This window comes from Ahaetulla prasina, chromosome 4, assembly GCF_028640845.1.
Source record: "Ahaetulla prasina isolate Xishuangbanna chromosome 4, ASM2864084v1, whole genome shotgun sequence".
NCBI lineage: Eukaryota > Metazoa > Chordata > Lepidosauria > Squamata > Colubridae > Ahaetulla > Ahaetulla prasina.
The window spans coordinates 83,942,826-83,961,147 of record NC_080542.1 but is presented as its reverse complement, the minus strand read 5'-3'; the positions used below and the strand labels follow the sequence as shown (position 1 = coordinate 83,961,147).

Sequence of the window (18,322 nt, the reverse complement as noted above, 5' to 3'; positions counted from 1 at the left end):
TTTATAGAAGATGGCAGCCAAACAATTAAAGTCTACTGTAACAAAGGGTTCTGGAATCTCCTCAGCTGGTGCCTCTCCAGCTCATACAGCGGAGACTAGAACATTGAACTTAGAGGTGGTACTAGAGAATTTAAAAGACTTTATGCAAGAAAAATTTAAAGTAATAACTGAGGAGATGTTGGAAATGAAAGAGCAGATATCAGAAATTCAAGTGGGAAATAAAGAAGTTAAGGAAGGATTTGTAATTGCAGTACAAAGTTTGGCAAATAATGTGATTTTATTGGAAGAGGAGGTTGAAGGAATTAAGCAACATAATTCAAAATTAGATAATAAAATGGCTGAATTTCAAAGTAAAATGGAAAAAACAGATGATGAAATAGTTTTGATACAATACAGAAATATGGAATTTGCTCTAAGAATTCGTGGTCTGAAAGAGAATAAAGAAGAGGATTTAAGGGAAATTTTTTCTGAAGTATTTGCTGAGATATTAGCAGCTCGTCCAGCAGATGTGGCTTATCAAATTGATAAAATATATCGTGTGAATTCTTGGATAGCAAGGCAAAAAAAGTTGCCAAGGGATGTTGTTATTTATTTTACAAATAGAACAGTGAGAAATCAGATTTTGCAAGCCTCATATAAGGGGGAGAAGATTCAGATTGCTGGTCAGGATATTTTAATATTAAAGGAAATTCCACCAAAAATGTTAAGGGCTAGAAAGGAATTTGCCTTCCTGGTGAATGAACTTAAAAAACGTCAGATTGAATATAGATGGGATATTCCAACTGGTATAATAGTATATTATGCAGGGAAAGTACATCGTCTCAATACAGTTGGAAAAGCGAGAGAATTTTATGTTGAGGTATTAAAAGTTGGAAGTCTTTCTCCACTGGATGTTAGAAGAAAGGAGACTGAAGTGAAGGAAAGAGAAGTGAAGCAGGTTCAAGAACAGATTGCGATGGAAGAAGATTTATTACAAGTGTTGGAAATACCTATGACGGGTTCAGATTCAAAAGAACAAAGGCTGACAAGAGCTGCTGCTAAACACAAGGAACAAGAGATGAAGGCACAACAACAACTGGCAACTACTACAACGGAAACAGTGGGAGGAGCAAGGCCTAAAGCAAAATGTGATTTGCGGCTAGTGTTCCAAAAGTTTCCTTTGGCCGATAATGGCAATTAAACTATTATCTTGGAATGTTAATGGTTTGAATTCACAGAAGAGAAGGAAAGTATTTCATTATTTGAAACAATTTAAAAATGACATTACTTGTTTACAAGAAACACATATTAGATCTTTAGACCAGAAATATTTGATAAATTCAAAACTGGGAGTACATTTTGTTGCCTCCTCTTTGGAGAAAAAAAATGGTTTAGTTATATATATAAAGAAGGATATATCAGCAAAATTAATTGAGGTGGATAAGCAAGGAAGATACATTGCTATTGAACTCTTGTTGGAGGGAAAGAAGACATTATTAATAGGAGTTTATGCTCCGAATCAACAACAAGAAAATTTTTTCAAGTTTTTACATAAAAGAATAGTATTTTGGGATTATAAATCATATATATTAATGGGTGATTGGAATGGTGTGTTGGATACTCAAAAGACAAAAAGCTTAAGGAAGATATCAAGCGGGCGAAATTACCAAAGGCTTTTTGAAATGATGGAGGACTTGGAATTAAGAGATATTTGGAAGAACATAATACAGAAGAGAGGGATTTTACCTTCTTTTCTGATAGGCACCAATCATTTTCGAGGATTGATTTTATTTTGATTACTAATGACTTGTATTCTAGAGTGAAGAAGACGAAGATTTGTTCAAGAACTTTATCTGATCATAGTCCAGTTTGGATTGAATTTGATCGGGAAAAGGAGGCTAGGAGATCATGGAGGTTGAATGAGAATTTGTTTAAATATGAACAAAATGTAAATGAATGTAAAAACCAATTAAAGTAATTTTTTATTATGAATATGAAAAAAGAGACATCTATAGAGATGATTTGGGACTCCAGTAAGGCTTATATGAGAGGAAATCTTATACAAATGAATATTAAATACAAAAATAAATTGCAGAAAAAGAAAAAGGAACTGGAAGAGGAAATTAAAAAGAAAGAACAATTATTGATAAATAGCCCAGGAAATAGTAAAATAAAAGAATCAATAAATATATTGAGAGGTCAGTTTAATATGTTGATGGCAGATCAAGTAGCAATTAATTTACAATATGTAAAACATAATACGTTTAATAATGCCAATAAGCCAGGAAGATGGCTTGCCTATTTAATAAGGAAAAAACAGAAATCACGAACGATTGATAAATAGAATATAGGGGTAAGGAAGTTTATCAAAAGAACTTGATTAAAAAGCATTTTAGAGTATTATAGTAAGTTATATTCTAGGGATATGGTTGATGATACAGAGATAGAAAGATATTTACAACAACAAAATATTTGTGAGCTTACAGAAAATCAAAGAGAAGAATTGAATCAATTAATTACTTCAGAGGAAATTTTCTTAGCAATTAAACAACTTAAAATCGGTAAAGCACCAGGAACAGATGGTTTAACAGCTGTTTATTATAAAAATTTACAAAATGAGATGGTTGAACCACTTAAAGAGTTATTTAATAAAATTCAAATGGGAGGAAATGTTCCCCCTTCATGGAGGACAGCCTTTATTTCGTTAATACCGAAGGAAGATCGAGATGGTATTAAAGCAGAGAATTATAGGCCTATATCACTTTTAAATACTGATTACAAGATATTTACCAAGATATTGGCTAATAGATTAATGCCAGTGATGAATCAAATAATTCATAATGATCAGTCAGGATTTATTAAGGGTAGGCAGATGAGATATAATGTGAGGCAAATCGTAAATTTACTTGAATATTTGGAACGAAACAACCAAGTATCAGCGGCATTCCTTTTTGGATGCTGAAAAGCTTTTGATAGATTGGATTGGCAGTTTTGTTTAAAGTAATAGAAAAAATGCAATTTGGGGATTATTTTATTCGTGCAATTAAAGCAATATATCAGAAGCAAACAGCACAAATAATAGTAAATGGTGGGTTAACAGAAACTTTTAAAATTGAGAAAGGGACGAGACAGGGATGTCCCTTGTCCCCATTACTTTTATTTTAACTTTAGAAATTCTTCTGAATAACATACGTGGTTCCGATCGAATAAAGGGAATTAGAGTTAAACATCAAGATTATAGATTAAGAGCTTTTGCAGATGACTTGGTTGTTACTGTATCTCAACCAATATACTCAGTAACTGGTTTAAAAGATATAATTGGTCAGTATGGTAAAGTATCTGGATTTAAGGTGAATCAGCAAAAGACAAAGATGATAACTAAAAATATGAATATACAACAAAAAGAAGAGTTAGAAAGAACTTCAGGTTTTGAAATCGTTAATAAGGTTAAATATTTAGGAATATATATTACAGCTTCAAATGTTAAATTATACAAAAATAATTATGAGGTATTGTGGCAGAAGGTATGGAAAGAAATGGAGAGTTGGAAGAAGTTACAACTATCTTTGCTGGGAAGAATAAGCGGCTATAAAATGAATGTTTTGCCCAGGTTTTTGTTTTTGTTTCAAATGATACCGGTGTTTAAGAATGATATTAAATTACAGGAATGGCAAAAGGGATTAGTAAATTTGTATGGATGGGCAAAAAACCAAGAATAAAATTAAAAGTAATGCAGGATATAAGGGAAAGGGGGGGTCTTAAAATGCCTAATTTAAAATTGTATTATGAAGCAGTTGTTTTATCATTAATTACTGATTGGATTAATTTAACTGAGGAAAGAGTTCTGAATATAGAAGGTTATGGTTTGTTATATGGGTGGCATGCCTATTTATTATATGATAAGAAAGTTGATAAAATATTTAAAAATAATATAATTAGAAATGCATTATTGAGGGTTTGGAGGAAATATCAATACAAATTAGATGGAAAGATTCCAATATGGGCAAACCCGAGACACATGATAGAAAATATAAATATATATCAAAAGATGGAGGTAGTTACCTATAAAGAACTTCTTTGTATGGAAAAGGGGGAATTACAATTAAAATCCAGAGAAAAGATGGGGGAAGAAGGGAAAAATTATACATGGTTCCAATATGGACAACTACAAGCTAGATGGAAATTAGATCAAAAAATAGGTGTTAAACAAATTGAGGATAATTTGTTAAAACAAATGAGAGATCAAGGTCAACAGCATATTAAGAGGTTGTATAATGTATTAGTAGAAATAGATTCAGAGACTGATTTGGTTAAGGATTGTATGATTAAGTGGGCACAAAATTTTCAGCAACCAATAATGTTGGAAACTTGGGAAAGAATTTGGGTGAGGAATGTTAAATTTACACAAGCGCAAAATATGAGAGAAAATTTTTATAAGATGTTTTATAGATGGCATTTAGACCCCAAAAAATTGTCATGTATGTATCCTAATGTACAGGCTAAATGCTGGAGATGTGATTGTGAAGATGCTACTTATTATCATATATGGTGGACTTGCAAAAAAGTTAAAGCATTTTGGATTAAAGTATGGTGGATCATGCAGAATATTTTGAAAAAGAAGATTAAGTTTACCCCGCAGTTCTTTTTACTAGGAATAATTATGGACTACACAGCTATAGAGACTAAATTGATTCTGAACTTAATAACAGCCGCAAGACTTTTGATTGCTCAATATTGGAAGAAAGAAGAATTACCTACAATTGAAGAATGGACTCTTAAAGTATCAAATCTGGCAGAAATGGCAAAAATCTCTGCTTACTTGAAAGACTATACACAAGAAAAATATATTTTAGAATGGAAAATGTGGATTGATTATATTCAAAATAAGTATCAGATAAAAAAATATCAAATAGCATATGAGTAAATTTAGGAAATAATTTGTATTAGATATATTTTTGAAGGAGAGGGGAATTGAGAGTGTGAATAAGCGTGGAGAGACTAGAGATTATAATTTAGGAATTATTTTAGATTATGATTGTTAGTTTTGATACCCTGCATTTTGTTCTGGGAAGTCGGGGTGGGGGGTGGGGGGTAAAGGGGAAGGGAATTGGGGGGTTGAGATTAGTGATGGAGTGATGGTTAATGTACAGGGATTATTGAAGATGTATAAATATAATTAATGTAGGGTCGGGTCTGACCAGTTGCCATTTTAGAACGGTGGGGAGGGGAAAAAGAGAGAGTAGGAGGTAGGAAAGAGGAGAAGAGGAAGGAAGAGGGGTAGAAGAGGGAGAAGAGTGTAGGGTGGAGGGAGGAGAGGAGGTAGATAAGAGAAGGAGAGGAAGGTTTGGAAAGTAAAAGAAGGTAGAAGAGGGAAGAAGGTTAAAAAGGGGGGTGGTGACTGGGCAGGCCCGACTAATTGTATATAACTGTACATTGGATGAATTATTTGATAAGATTGTAAAAATAAAACTTTTTTATTAAAAAAAAAAAAAAAATTCGCAAATCCCAAGAAACTTTGCAGCTGTTTGCGTGTGCGTGGGGGGGGGGCATTCCAAGACAACTTTCACTTTCTCTGGGTCCATTTCCAATCCATCCACCGATGTGCGGTACCCTAAGTAGTCTATTTTTGTTTGATGGAAATCACATTTGGATAGTTTGCAATAAAGTTCTGCGGATAATAACTTTTTGAGAACTGCTCTTACTAGTTTAATATGTTCTTCCATTGTTTCTGTATAGATAAGTATATCGTCAAGGTAAACAAGAACCCCTTTAAACAAATGTTGATGGAGTATTTCATTTATCAGTTGCATGAAAACTGCGGGCGCCACCTGCAGTCCAAACGGCAGTACTCGAAACTGAAAGCATCCCAGGGGGCAGTTGAAAGCGGTTTTCCATTCATCCCCTTCCTTTATACGAACTCTGTAGTAAGCCTCTCGCAGGTCTAGTTTGGTGAAAAACTTTCCTTTCGCTAGATGCGCTAACATGTCTTTCATGAGCGGCATGGGGTATACGTTTTCGGCGCATATCACGTTAAGATTTCTGTAGTCAACTATAAGACGAAAAGAGCCATCTTTCTTTTCTCGGAACATCACTGGTGCGGCCACACGAGGCCTAGCCGGTTGGATAAACTCCAGCTCTAAGTTTTTGTCTATAAATTTATGTAGCTCCCCCAATTCTTTTTGGGTCATGGGATAAGCTTTTGGTTTTGGAAGCTTTACCCCTGGAAGTATGTCTATTGCGCAGTCATTAGGCCTATAGGGAGGTAGAACATCTGATGCTTTCTTGCTAAAGACTTCTCGCAAGTCCCAGTATTCCTTAGGTATCTTCTCCTCCCCTTCTATCCGTTCCGTCATTGCCCCCATCACGTCATGGGGCACGGCCACGGTAGATCCCTCCTTGGTTTCTCTTTTCTCCCCTCTTAGCGTCTTAGAGCAAAAACGTAAGACTCCCGTCTTCCAGTTAATATGGGGGTTCCACTTCCGCAGCCATGACAAGCCTAGCAACAGAGGTTGGTCCATCCCTGGGGCTACTATGAAATTTAGGACCTCACAATGGTCTCCCATCATCATTTCTATGGGTTCTGTTACAAAATGGGTGGGCCCTCCTGCCACAGAGCCATCCAACTGGGCAAAGGCTATGGGCCTAGTTAGGGTTCTCAGTTTTAGTTCCATTTTCTCTACTACCTCGGGACTAGTGATGCACATAGTACACCCAGAGTCTAGGAGCGCTAGCATTTCCCCCTTATTACCCGAAGAAGGGACATGCAGTTTGACCGTGGTAATATTCTTCCGCCGGTCTCTAGCTGTTAATCATCTCAGGAATGCAGTCTCTGTTGAAAAAGCCTGCGCACTAACATTCAGCCGTTAATCACCCCTCCCCTTCTGTTATGTCAGACGACACTCTTAAAGGGCCCTCTTCCCTTACCCTGTATAGGGCAGTGATACATCTTACATCCTTAAACTATTTTACATTACAGAAAGAACCCAATACATTCTAACTACTGAATATAAATTGTACAAAAAATATGTGAGGATTGGAGTAGTGGCTGATAGCCCATGAGAGGGAGACCTCGGAACAGATCCACTGAGGTTGCGGATCTCGCTTCCAAAGGCGCCAGAAGTTCAACCAGAAGCCTAGATCATAAGTTTAAAGTGGAGCAGCAGTGGTGCCTTCTCTGTCACTGCACAAACCACATCCAGCCTAAGGTAATGGAATATGTGGTACAAAGCATCAAATTTTTCATTTCTGAGTTGAACCAATAATGTGGAGATTTGGGATCAAATTGCCATTTGATTTCACTGCATGGCTTAATGCCAATTTTGAAGTTTTGGCTTAATTTGCAAAGTCCTTTGTAAGGCTGGAGATTTCAAGCCATCTACACTGTCTTATGCAGAAGTGAATTTACATGATGTACAGGTAATCCTTGAGTTATGACAGTTGTCAGAGTTCCAAGGAACACCCCCAACAAAATAAAGCTCTGAGGCTTGAGGTGCCTCAAAGTTCCAATTTATTAGAGATGTCATGTTGGCACAGCTGGGAAAACCCGAAACTGAAAGCTTCCAGGTTTTCCACACCCAGTTGACAGTTCACAGCCCTGCCCCATACCCACATGTTCATCACATTGTCCAATCAACTCTTCACACTCAATTGGATATAATCTTAGGGCAGTCTCCATCAGACACAGGATGTCCTTAATATGGAATGTTGTTATGACTAACTTTCTACAGCTCCAACAACAACCCCTTCCCAAGTTATAAAATAAATATTAGACCTCTCAGCGGCTTTTGATACCATCGACCATGGTATCCTGCTGCACCAGCTGGGGAGTTTGGGAGTGAGAGGCACCGTTTATCGGTGGTTCTCCTCCTATCTCTCTGACCGGTCGCAGACTGTGTTGGCAGGGGGGCAGAGATCGACCGCGAGGTGCCTCACGTGTGGGGTGCCGCAGGGGTCGATTCTCTCGCCTCTCCTGTTCAACATCTATATGAAGCCGCTGGGTGAGATCATCAGTGGTTTTGGGGTGAGTTACCAACTGTACGCTGATTATACACAGCTGTACTTTTCCACCCCAGGCCACCCCAACGAAGCTGTCGAAGTACTATCCTGGTGTCTGGAAGCCGTACGGGTCTGGATGGGGAGAAACAGGCTCAAGCTCAATCCCTCCAAGACAGAGTGGCTGTGGATGCCGGCACTCCAGTACAGTCAGCTGCAACCACGGCTGACTGTTGGGGGTGAGTCATTGGCCCCGATGGAGAGGGTGCGCAACTTAGGCGTTCTCCTGGATGGGCGGTTGTCTTTTGAAGATCACTTGATGACCGTCTCCAGGAGAGCTTTTTATCAGGTTCGCCTGATTCGCCAGTTGCACCCCTTCCTTGACCGGGATGCCCTATGCATGCTCTTGTTACCTCTCGCTTGGATTACTGCAATGCTCTCTACATGGGGCTCTCCTTGAAGAGCACCCGAAGGCTCCATTTGGTTCAGAATGCAGCTGTGCGGGTGATAGAGGGAGCCGCTCATGGCTCCCATGTAACACCACTCCTGCGCAGGCTGCACTGGCTACCTGTGGTCTTTCGGGTGCACTTCAATGTATTGGTTACTACCTTTAAAGCGCTCCATGGCTTAGGGCCGGGTTACATACGGGACTGCCTACTGCTACCGATTGCCTCCCACCGACCCGTGCGCTCTCACAGAGAGGGACTCCTCAGGGTGCCGTCTGCCAAGCAATGTCGGCTGGCGGCCCAAAGGGGAAGGGCCTTCTCTGTGGGGCCTCCCATCCTCTGGAATGAACTTCCCCCAGGACTCCGTCAACTGCCTGACCTTCGGACCTTCCGCCGCGAGTTGAAGACATATCTATTTATTCACGCAGGACTGGCATAAAATTTTTTTTAGTAGTTTTTAATATTTGGATTTAAATTTTATTGGGTTTTATGGTTTATGGTCGGGAGAAGGGCGGTATAAAAATTTAATCAAATTTAATCAAAAAATAAAATAAAATGAAGGGGCTCAACTGGTGAATCAGGCGTACCTGATAAAAAGCTCCCCTGGCGACGGCCGTCATATGTTCTAACGACAGCCGAACATCCAGGAGAACGCCCAAGTTGCGGACCCTCTCCATAGAGGCCAATGACTCGGTTCCAACAGTCAGCGATGGAACCAGCTGACTGTACCGGGACGCCGGCATCCACAGCCACTTGGTCTTGGAGGGATTGAGTCGGAGTTTCTCCCCATCCAAACTCACACGGCTTCCAAACACCGGGACATCATGTCAACAGCCTTGTTGGGGTGGTCCGGGGTGGAAATGTACAGCTGAGTATCATCAGCGTACTGATGATATTGTACCCCAAAACCACGGATGATCTCCCCCAGCGGCTTCATATAGATGTTGAACAGGAGAGGCGAGAGACTCGACCCCTGAGGTACCCCACACATGAGGCGCCTCACGGTCGACCTCTGCCCCCCTGCCAACACCGTCTGCGATCGGTCAGAGAGAGAGGAGGAGAACCACCAAAAAACGGTGCCCCCCACTCCTAATCCCTCCAGCTGTCGCAGCAGGATACCATGGTCGATGGTATCAAAAGCCGCTGAGAGATCTAATTGGACCAGGACAGAGGAACACCCCCTATCCCGAACACCCCCTATCCCCCTATCCCTCCAGAGATCATCTACCAATGCGACTAAAGCCGTTTCCGTGCTGTACCCAGGTCGGAAACCGGACTGGAACGTGTTTAGATAGACAGTTTCATCCAGGTACTGAGGGAGCTGATGCACTACCACACTCTCAACAACCTTCGCCACAAAGCGAAGGTTGGAGACAGGATGATAATTCGATAAAATAGCTGGATCCAGGGAAGGCTTCTTGAGAAGGGGCCTCACCACTGCCTCTTTCAAGGTGGACGGGAAGACACCCTCCCTCAAAGAAGCGTTAATAATTCCCTGTAGCCAGCCTCGTGTAACCTCCTGCGTGGCCAGTGCCAGCCACGGGTCCAATAAACATGTGGTCACCTTCTGCCTCCCTAGAATCCTGTCCATGTCCTCAGGAGCTACAGAATCAAACTCATCCCAGATAACATCAAAAAAGACCAGCCTCCGTCATCCCACCTGAATCTACCCCATCAGAGTCCAGCCCATAGAATTTCAGTAAGCGGCAGAGCCACTTCCACGAAGGCTGGGATGAATTGCTGGTAGAAGTTAGCAAACCCCAGGAAACTTTGCAGCTGTTTCCTGGTGTGAGGGGGCTGCCAGTCAAGTATGGCTCTCACTTTCCCGGGATCCATCTCTATACCTTTGTTCGACACTCGGTAGCGTAGGTAGTCCAGAGAAGTTTTGTGAAACTCACATTTGGACAGCTTCGCATAAAGTTTTGTGGCTAACAGTTTCTTTAGTACTTGTCGGACTAGTTTCACATGTTCTTCTAATGTCTCACTGAATATGAGAATGTCGTCTAAGTAGACAAGAACCCCCTTGTATAAATGTTCATGCAGCACTTTGTTAATCAATTGCATGAATATCACAGGGGCTCCTTGGAGACCAAAGGACATGACTTTAAATTAGAAGCTACCTAATGGGCAGTTGAAAGCAGTGTTCCATTCATCCCCTTCCTTTATGTGCACCCTGTAGTAGGCTTCTCTTAAGTCAAGTTCAGTAAATACGTTGCCTTTTGAAAGGTAATTCAGTAGGTTTTTCATGAGGGGAAGGGGGCAGGTGTTTTCCACACATACCACATTTATTCCACAAAAATTCACACAAAGTCTCATCTCCCCATCTTTCTTTTCCTTAAACAGCACCGGGGTGGCTACTCTGGATTTTGCAAGTTGGATGAACCCTCGGGCTAGGTTAGTATTGATGTACTTTCTCAGCTCAGCCATCTCTTTTGGGGTCATTGAGTACCTCTTTGGTTTAGGGAGCTTGGGTCCAGGCTCGATCTCGATCGCACAGTCAGTGTGGCGATGAGGGAGAAGGATATTCCATTCTTCCTCACTGAATACTTCAGCCAGGTCCCTGTATTCCTTGGGGACCTGGGGACTCCCAGATAGGGCTTCAATGGCCACCATGGCCGCTTCTCGTTGGTGGGGCCCCTGAAGGCTCATCTCAGTGGGTTCGGCTTCACAAGGGACTTACTTTTTGGTAGCCATCCTCCCACTTGATTGTAGGGGCCCATTTGTCTAGCCAAGCGAGTCCCAGGATGATTGACTCTGCCATTTTTGGGGTTACTACGAATCAAATGAGTTCTGTGTGGATCCCCAGTTCCAATCTGACAAGCTCAGTGACCCATGTAGCAGGGGTGCCACCAGGGGTGAAATGCTCCCGGTTCGCAGCGGCTCACCCGATTAGATAGTGATGGCAGCTGCTGGTTCGGAAGGACCAGTAGCAAAAATCCCTGGCCCTGTCCCCCTGCCTCTGCTGAGCCTCACCATCAGCAGAGGTGTTTTTTTTTACTTTTAAAAGAAGGTTTTGCTTCAGCATGCCTTTAAAAGGGGAAAAAAAACCTTTGAGGATCCCGCCCCTCAGCTGAGATCGGCAGAGCCTTTAAACTTGAAAAAAAAATTAAAGGCTACTCTGGGGATCTCACCTGAGTTCCTCATCAGCAGAACCTTAAAAAACATGTTTTCTGTAGAAAACATGTAGAAAAACTCCTTTTAAAAGAGTCTAAAACACTTACCTGATTACTGATTGACCTCATGGCTTTTTTCGCAGCCGGAAAGCCCCAAGTTTCATTTTCAACACCAGACAGAACTAATCTAACTTAGCTAATCTATTTCATCACTAAGTGATTAATGCTGGCTGGCTTTCCTTGCTGAGGAATTCTGGGAATTGAAGTTCACAAACCTTAATAATAAAATAAAATATTTGTGCAGCTTTCTAAGATTTGGTTTGTTTCTATAGTGTTTCACTCTAACTACACAAACACACAAAATCTCAGAAAGCTGTATGTGGTATTTGTGTGTGTGTGTGTGTGTCAGTTGTGTTGTGTTGTGTGTGTGTAAAGTGTGAAAGTTGGTTTTTGAGCTTTTTGTGGCTGTGTGAAGTGCAGCTGCTTTTACATTGTGTGTGAGTCAGTTGTGTTGTGTTGTGTGTGTGTAAAGTGTGAAAGTTGGTTTTTGAGCTTTTTGTGGCTATGTGAAGTGTGAAGTGCAGCTGCTTTTACATTGTGTGTGAGTCAATTGTGTTGTGTTGTGTGTGTGTAAAGTGTGAAGGTTGGTTTTTGAGCTTTTTGTGACTGTGAAGTGTGAAGTGCAGCTGCTTTTACATTGTGTGTGAGTCAGTTGTGTTGTGTTGTGTGTGTGTAAAGTGTGAAAGTTGGTTTTTGAGCTTTTTGTGGCTATGTGAAGTGTGAAGTGCAGCTGCTTTTACATTGTGTGTGAGTCAGTTGTGTTGTGTGTGTATAAAGTGTGAAAGTTGGTTTTTGGTACCTTATTATTGTTTTTTTATACTTTGTTTATTATTTTTATTATTTATTGTTATTGGCCATGCCCACCCAGCCATCTGACCACCAAACCACACCCACCAATTAAGTCATGCTCACAGAACCAGTAGGGAAATTTTTTAGATTTCACCCCTGGGTGCCACCTATTAAAGTCCCGTCTACTTGCTGAAAGCGTATGGGGCAGCTTAAGAGGTGTGTCTTTATGCCAGCTGCTCAACAATGGGGATGCTAATCAAGCAACTGGTGCAGTCAGTGTCTATTATTGCTGCTACCTCTCCATGCATCCCTGTCTCAGGCACTGTCAGCAATGGTAAGTGGGACCATCCACTCCTTTACGGTCGAGCAAAGGGGTGGATGGTCCCACTTACCATTAGGTCGTCTTCACCGCTGCTACTGCTGGCCGACACGGGCAGCAGGTCTTTGGTCAAGGTCTCTTCACTCTCTCTAGGGAGAAGAGAAGTCTCAACTGCCTGCTTGGCAATTCTGCTGTCATCCAAGGTCTTTTGTGGGTCCTTCTGTCTCGGACTGATGTGGTGAGGCATAGTTGTGGAACCAGCGCAGGTGCCAGACACTCTGCAGCTCAATGACCCATTGTCTACAGCGGTAGCATTTGATCACCCCTGTAGATTGAGCAGAAGGGGTTTCAGTAGGGTTTGTTGGAGGATGTCTAGTGAAAGTTCTCCCTGGGACCTCTCAGCTGAGAGGTTGTGGTGTGGATGAACTACTCTATCAAGAGCTATTGACATAGTATACCAGTCTCGCAGTTGCTCTGGCGCCCCCTGGATTCCACAGGTGGTCCTGACTTCTTGATCAATGGCTTCTTTAAAATAATGCAAAAGTATTCTGTCCGACCAATGTCCAAGGTTCCCCGCGACCCGTCTAAAGTCCCATACAAAGTCCTTTATGGGTTGATTTCCTTGCCTCATCACCTTTATCTTGGCTTCACTCTTTTGATTCAGTCTTGGTCTTCAAACCTGGCCCATAGCAGCTCAACAAAACCTTCAGCATCATTTAATTCAGCAACCCCCTCATTATGCAGCTGGGCTATCCCGTCAGCAGCATCTCCCTCATTCATCCCCTCTGAGATCGCAGATACTAAGTCACGATCTGTTTTGTATTACTTTCCATACTGATCTATATGAGCCCATACTCAGCTGAGGAAATAGGCCAGTTTGGTAGGCTTACTGTCAAACATCGCTCTAAACCTTGGTGGCGGGGCCCTTGCTGGCAGAATCACCATGGGGACTGGAGGTGAGGCAGGGACCTGTTGGGTGCTGTGGTGGGCGACGGGGTGAATGCCAGTGGCTGAACTGGAACCTGTGGTGGCGGCACTGCTGGCTGCTGGATCAGACTCCATGGCAGTGCTGGGATCGTCAGGGCAAAATGGGCCCATGGTGATCCATCCTGTAAGTGGGGGAGCAGATGGTGCTGGCATCCACTGGCACTGGACCCACCCCCGCCAGGATAGATTCCCTGCCTGGGGGCATAAATTCCACAGGGGATAGCGTGAAGGCAGGTTGATGAGGGCTGGATACAGGACAACATCCAGGTGATCGCTCTTTCAGTTCCATCTCTGAAGTTGGATCATGCTGGCAACTCTTGCTGGAATCCATCTCCCTGGACCAAGTGCCTAGGCTTTGCATCATCTCTGCAGCTTCAAGGCCTTGTACCACGCCTTCAGAAGGAGAATACTGGGTCTTAATAAACCTTTCAGTATGTACTCCCATGGCTCCCTCTGCAATCTCCTCTCTCTCTTCGCTGAGTCTTCACACCACCCAAGCTTTAGGTAGGTGCTGGGGCTCAGCACCCTATTCAGCTCCCTTTTGGTGTGCTGCTTAGTTATTTAGGAGTTTTGGGTTAATGTCAGGGTTCCAAGGAACACCCCCAACAAAATAAAGCTCTGAGGCTTGAGGTTCCTCAAAGTTCCAATTTATTAGAGATGTCATGTTGGCACAGCTGGGAAAACCCGAAACTGAAAGCTTCCAGGTTTTCCACACCCAGTTGCCAGTTCACAGCCCTGCCCCACACCCACAAGTTCATCACATTGTCCAATCAACTCTTCACACTTAATTGGATACAATCTTCAGGCAGTCTACGTGAGACGCAGGATGTCCTTAAATACAGAATGTTGCTATGACTAACTTTCTACCACTCCAACAACAACCCCCTCCCAAGTTCCCCCGCTAAAATATGTGGCAGTTAAGAAGCAAAAAGAAAATTGCCTTCCAAAACTGACAACAGTTCAAACGTTCAAAGGTATGACATAACCCCCCAAAATACTTACGACGCAGTCCCAAAGTTATAAATGTTGCAGCACCACGGCAGTGTTCACACTTATGATTGACCGCAGAGGTACTGCAACATTTTCCTGCCTATTCCCCTGCTCCCAGGACTCATTTACCTTGCAACAATCTAGTGAGCCATTGGTTCCTTGCCTACTCTGGTGCATTCACAGAGAACAGAGGTTTAAAGTTGTGCAAGTTCTTGTTAGATCAGTAGATTCATAGTTCAGTTCTCTGTGAATGCACTAGAGCAAAGAAATCAACATCTCACTAGATTGTCACAAGATAAATGAGTCTCTACAGGCCCAGTGATCTCACACTGCTTTAGGCCTCAGTTCACAGAGAACAGAAGCCTGCATGAGATCTGTGGCAAAAGACTTTGCAAATGGAGGGAAGGCCTATTTGTTTGCAAAGCCTTTTGCTGTAGATCTCATGCAGGCCTTGGTTCGCCAAGTACAGAGGCCAAAAATAGTGCAAAAGCAGTAGGCCTGTGGAGACTCATTTATCTTGCAACGATCTAATTTTAATTTTGCTTTAAATTGTCTATTTACAGTATATGATTTTATGGCTTGTGAACTGCCCAGGGTTACTTGGATAGTGCAATAGATGGTGTCTAAATTCGATAAATATTAAATATACTGAATATTGTGGTGATAACTGGTAGTGATTTATATTAACTTCATCTTAAAATTCAGCTTTTCCCTTGTCTGAGCTTCCTTGTCACAGATTTCCTAGAGATTGTTAAAGAGCTGGTAATTTGCAAAATACTACACATAGTAGTTTCATATTCCTTTTTTTTATTCCTTCCCATGTATAAGCAGGAGGTTGGCAGCAGGATTAAGGAGTCCCTAACAAATTTAGAGGAATGGTAATATAATATATCCAGCATCATATTTTCTATAAACTAGATTTCTTTCATTTCAAAGGCACAAATTTGCTAATCCAAATTTGAGATTAAAGTATTTCCAAGTTCTGCATTTCAAAGAAATGGAATGTCAAAATTCCAGACAAAATAACAATGGAAGTTGGAGCAACTTCACCATTGTGTTTGGGAAGATAATCCAGGAATGGGTAATACTCTGCTTCTCTGCTTGGAGACCAAATCAATATTTCTTGGTCGGGTTATCTACGGGACCGCCTACTGCGACCAGATACCTCTCACCGACCCGTGCGCTCTCACAGGGAGGGACTCCTCAGGGTGCCGTCAGCTAGGCAGTGTCGTCTGGCGACGCCCAGGGGAAGGGCTTTCTCTGTGGGGGCTCCCGCCCTCTGGAACGAGCTCCCCCCAGGACTCCGTCAACTTCCGGACCTTCGTACCTTCCGTCGCGAGCTCAAGACACATTTATTCATCTGTGCAGGACTGGCTTAGATTTTAAATTTTATAGGGGTTTTAAATTGATTTTAATATTTATATTTCTATTTTTAATGATAGGGCATTGGAATAAGTTTTTTAAAGATTATTTTAATTTTGTGTATCGATGTTTTATATGCCTGTGAACCGCCCTGAGTCCTTTGGGAGATAGGGCGGTATATAAATTTAAATAATAAATAAATAAATAAATAAATACCTCCTCTGCCTGGGTCCTCCCCAGTTCGACTCGGTCTTCCAACGAGTTGAGACTGAGAAAAATGAGTCTTGGCTACTTCATTCAAAACAACGAAAATGTTGTTATCGAGCAAGGCTTGAAGATCGCTGGAAGCCATATTGGAGGTCCACTGGTAATCCTCCCTGCTGGCTTGATTATCAGCCGAGGTCCCTGCTGATCCCGCACTCAATGGAGGGGGCATGGCCTTTGGCGGGCTGCCCCTGGCACTAGTTTGTGCACACAGAGAGGGACTCAGTCCCTGCCTGGTATCATCCAGGCACACTGACAGCGGCAAGCGTGTTGGCGCCTTCAAGAGTTGCAGCAGGAGTAGTCATGATGAGTCAGTCTGCCTGAATTGTAGTGGAAAGCGGCTGAGGAATTTGGTGCCATTATCACTGCGGCCAGAGAGCTCTTTCAGAACCAGTCGACCTGTTTATGTCCCCCTCCCCAGTTCACAGAGCAAACGCAAAGACACATGTCTCCCAGTCTTTTTATTTGCTACAGACCTGATTTTCTTCAGGTGAGGAAATACTTGGCAGTGACCTTGCAAAGGCCTGCCAAGTTCTGAGTCCATTATCTCATGTCCAAGATCCATTGCCAAAACTCACTGACAAAGTCCTTTAACCCTCCAACAACCGAGCTGCAGTGCACCCTTGGTAGCTTTTTTGTCCATCACAAGGGCCACATGGCAGCTCCACCCACTTTTATACCCTGTGGGGTGGCTCAGTGACTCAGCAATCTCTGAGCCTGCCACACCTTTCCCTCTGCTGCGCACGGTTATTTTTTTGTCACTGCCTCGGATAAATCCAGGATTGATCAGCAGCAGCTGGGACTTGAGGCGTTGCCAGGGAGGAGGAGGGTGCGGGAGAAGAAGGCCTTGTCAGCTCCTCCTCCTGGCCTGCAGCTGGAACTTGGGGCGGTGCCAGCGAGGAGGGTCCTGGCGAGGGAGGCCTTGCTGGCTCCTCTCCCTCACTCTTGGAGTCACTCTCCTCCATGAGGGTAGGCTCGGGGGGCGGAGTCACAACACTGCCTGTTTCCACAGAAAGAAGTGGCAACAGCGCTCGGCTCCATGCGGACATGATGGAGGACTTCTCCTTCAGCTCTGTAAGCAGGGGAGCATCCAGTGCTGTCATAGCCACAGCAGGAGTGCTCTATTCGAGCCAGTCTGCTTTATCCTCCAACTTCAGTGGCGTCGACGCTCAGCGCCATGGCAGCCATGGCAGGAGTGTTCACTCTGCCTATCTATTCAGGTAATGGGGGCGGCCGAGCAGCATCGCAGGAGTGACAGGAGGGCTCTTTTGAGAGGGCAGCTACCTCAGAAGATTCCACGAAGGTAATGTGCTTAAGCACCATTACAGCCATGGCAGGAGAGCTCACTTTGAGCCAGTCTGCCTACTTTCTTTATTGGCTGTGCCAGCGCCCTGACAGCTGAGGTAGGAGAGCTCCCTTTGAGCCAGTCAGCATATCTGTGCTCACCACATCAGCAGCCATGGCAAGAGGGCTCCTTAGAGCCATTCTGCCTATTAAGGGGAGGGATCCCCATCACAGCTGCATCCAGCGCCATGACAGCAATGGCAGGAGAGCTCATTAGAGTAAGTCTGCCTGTCATCATCAATGGCTATGCCTAGTGCCAAGGCAGCCATGGCAGGAGAACTCCTTCCAAGCCAGTCTGCCTTTCTGCCAGTCTGCCAGTTGTCTGATCAATGACTGCACCCAACACCAGGGCAGCCATGGCAGGAGAGCTCCCTCCAAGGCAGTCTGCCTAGTTTTATCAATGGCAACACCCAGCACCATTGCAGCCATGGCAGGAGAGCTCCTTTTGAGCCGATCTGCCTAGTTTCCCCAAGGGCAGCTCCAGCACCATGGTAGTCCCGGCGGGAGCGTTCCATTGAGTTGGAGCTAGTCTGCCTTATATCAGAAGACTAGGAGGTGTACGTCCAGGGCAGATGCTAACGGGGCCAGTTGGCCGGATTTCACAGCTATAGTGCGGCTATGGTGTTTAGTGCCATGGGAGCAGCGATGGGGGGTCGCAGGCAGAACAGATTATCTGC

At 43.3% G+C, this 18,322-nt stretch overlaps 1 protein-coding gene across 6 annotated transcripts in view; it reads left to right on the top strand.

Annotated features, from left to right (window-relative positions):
- The window catches only part of CDCP1 (CUB domain containing protein 1), a 126,594-nt gene that overhangs the window by 14,898 nt on the left and 93,374 nt on the right, over positions 1-18,322 (top strand). The gene's annotated exons all lie outside the window — the stretch shown is intronic.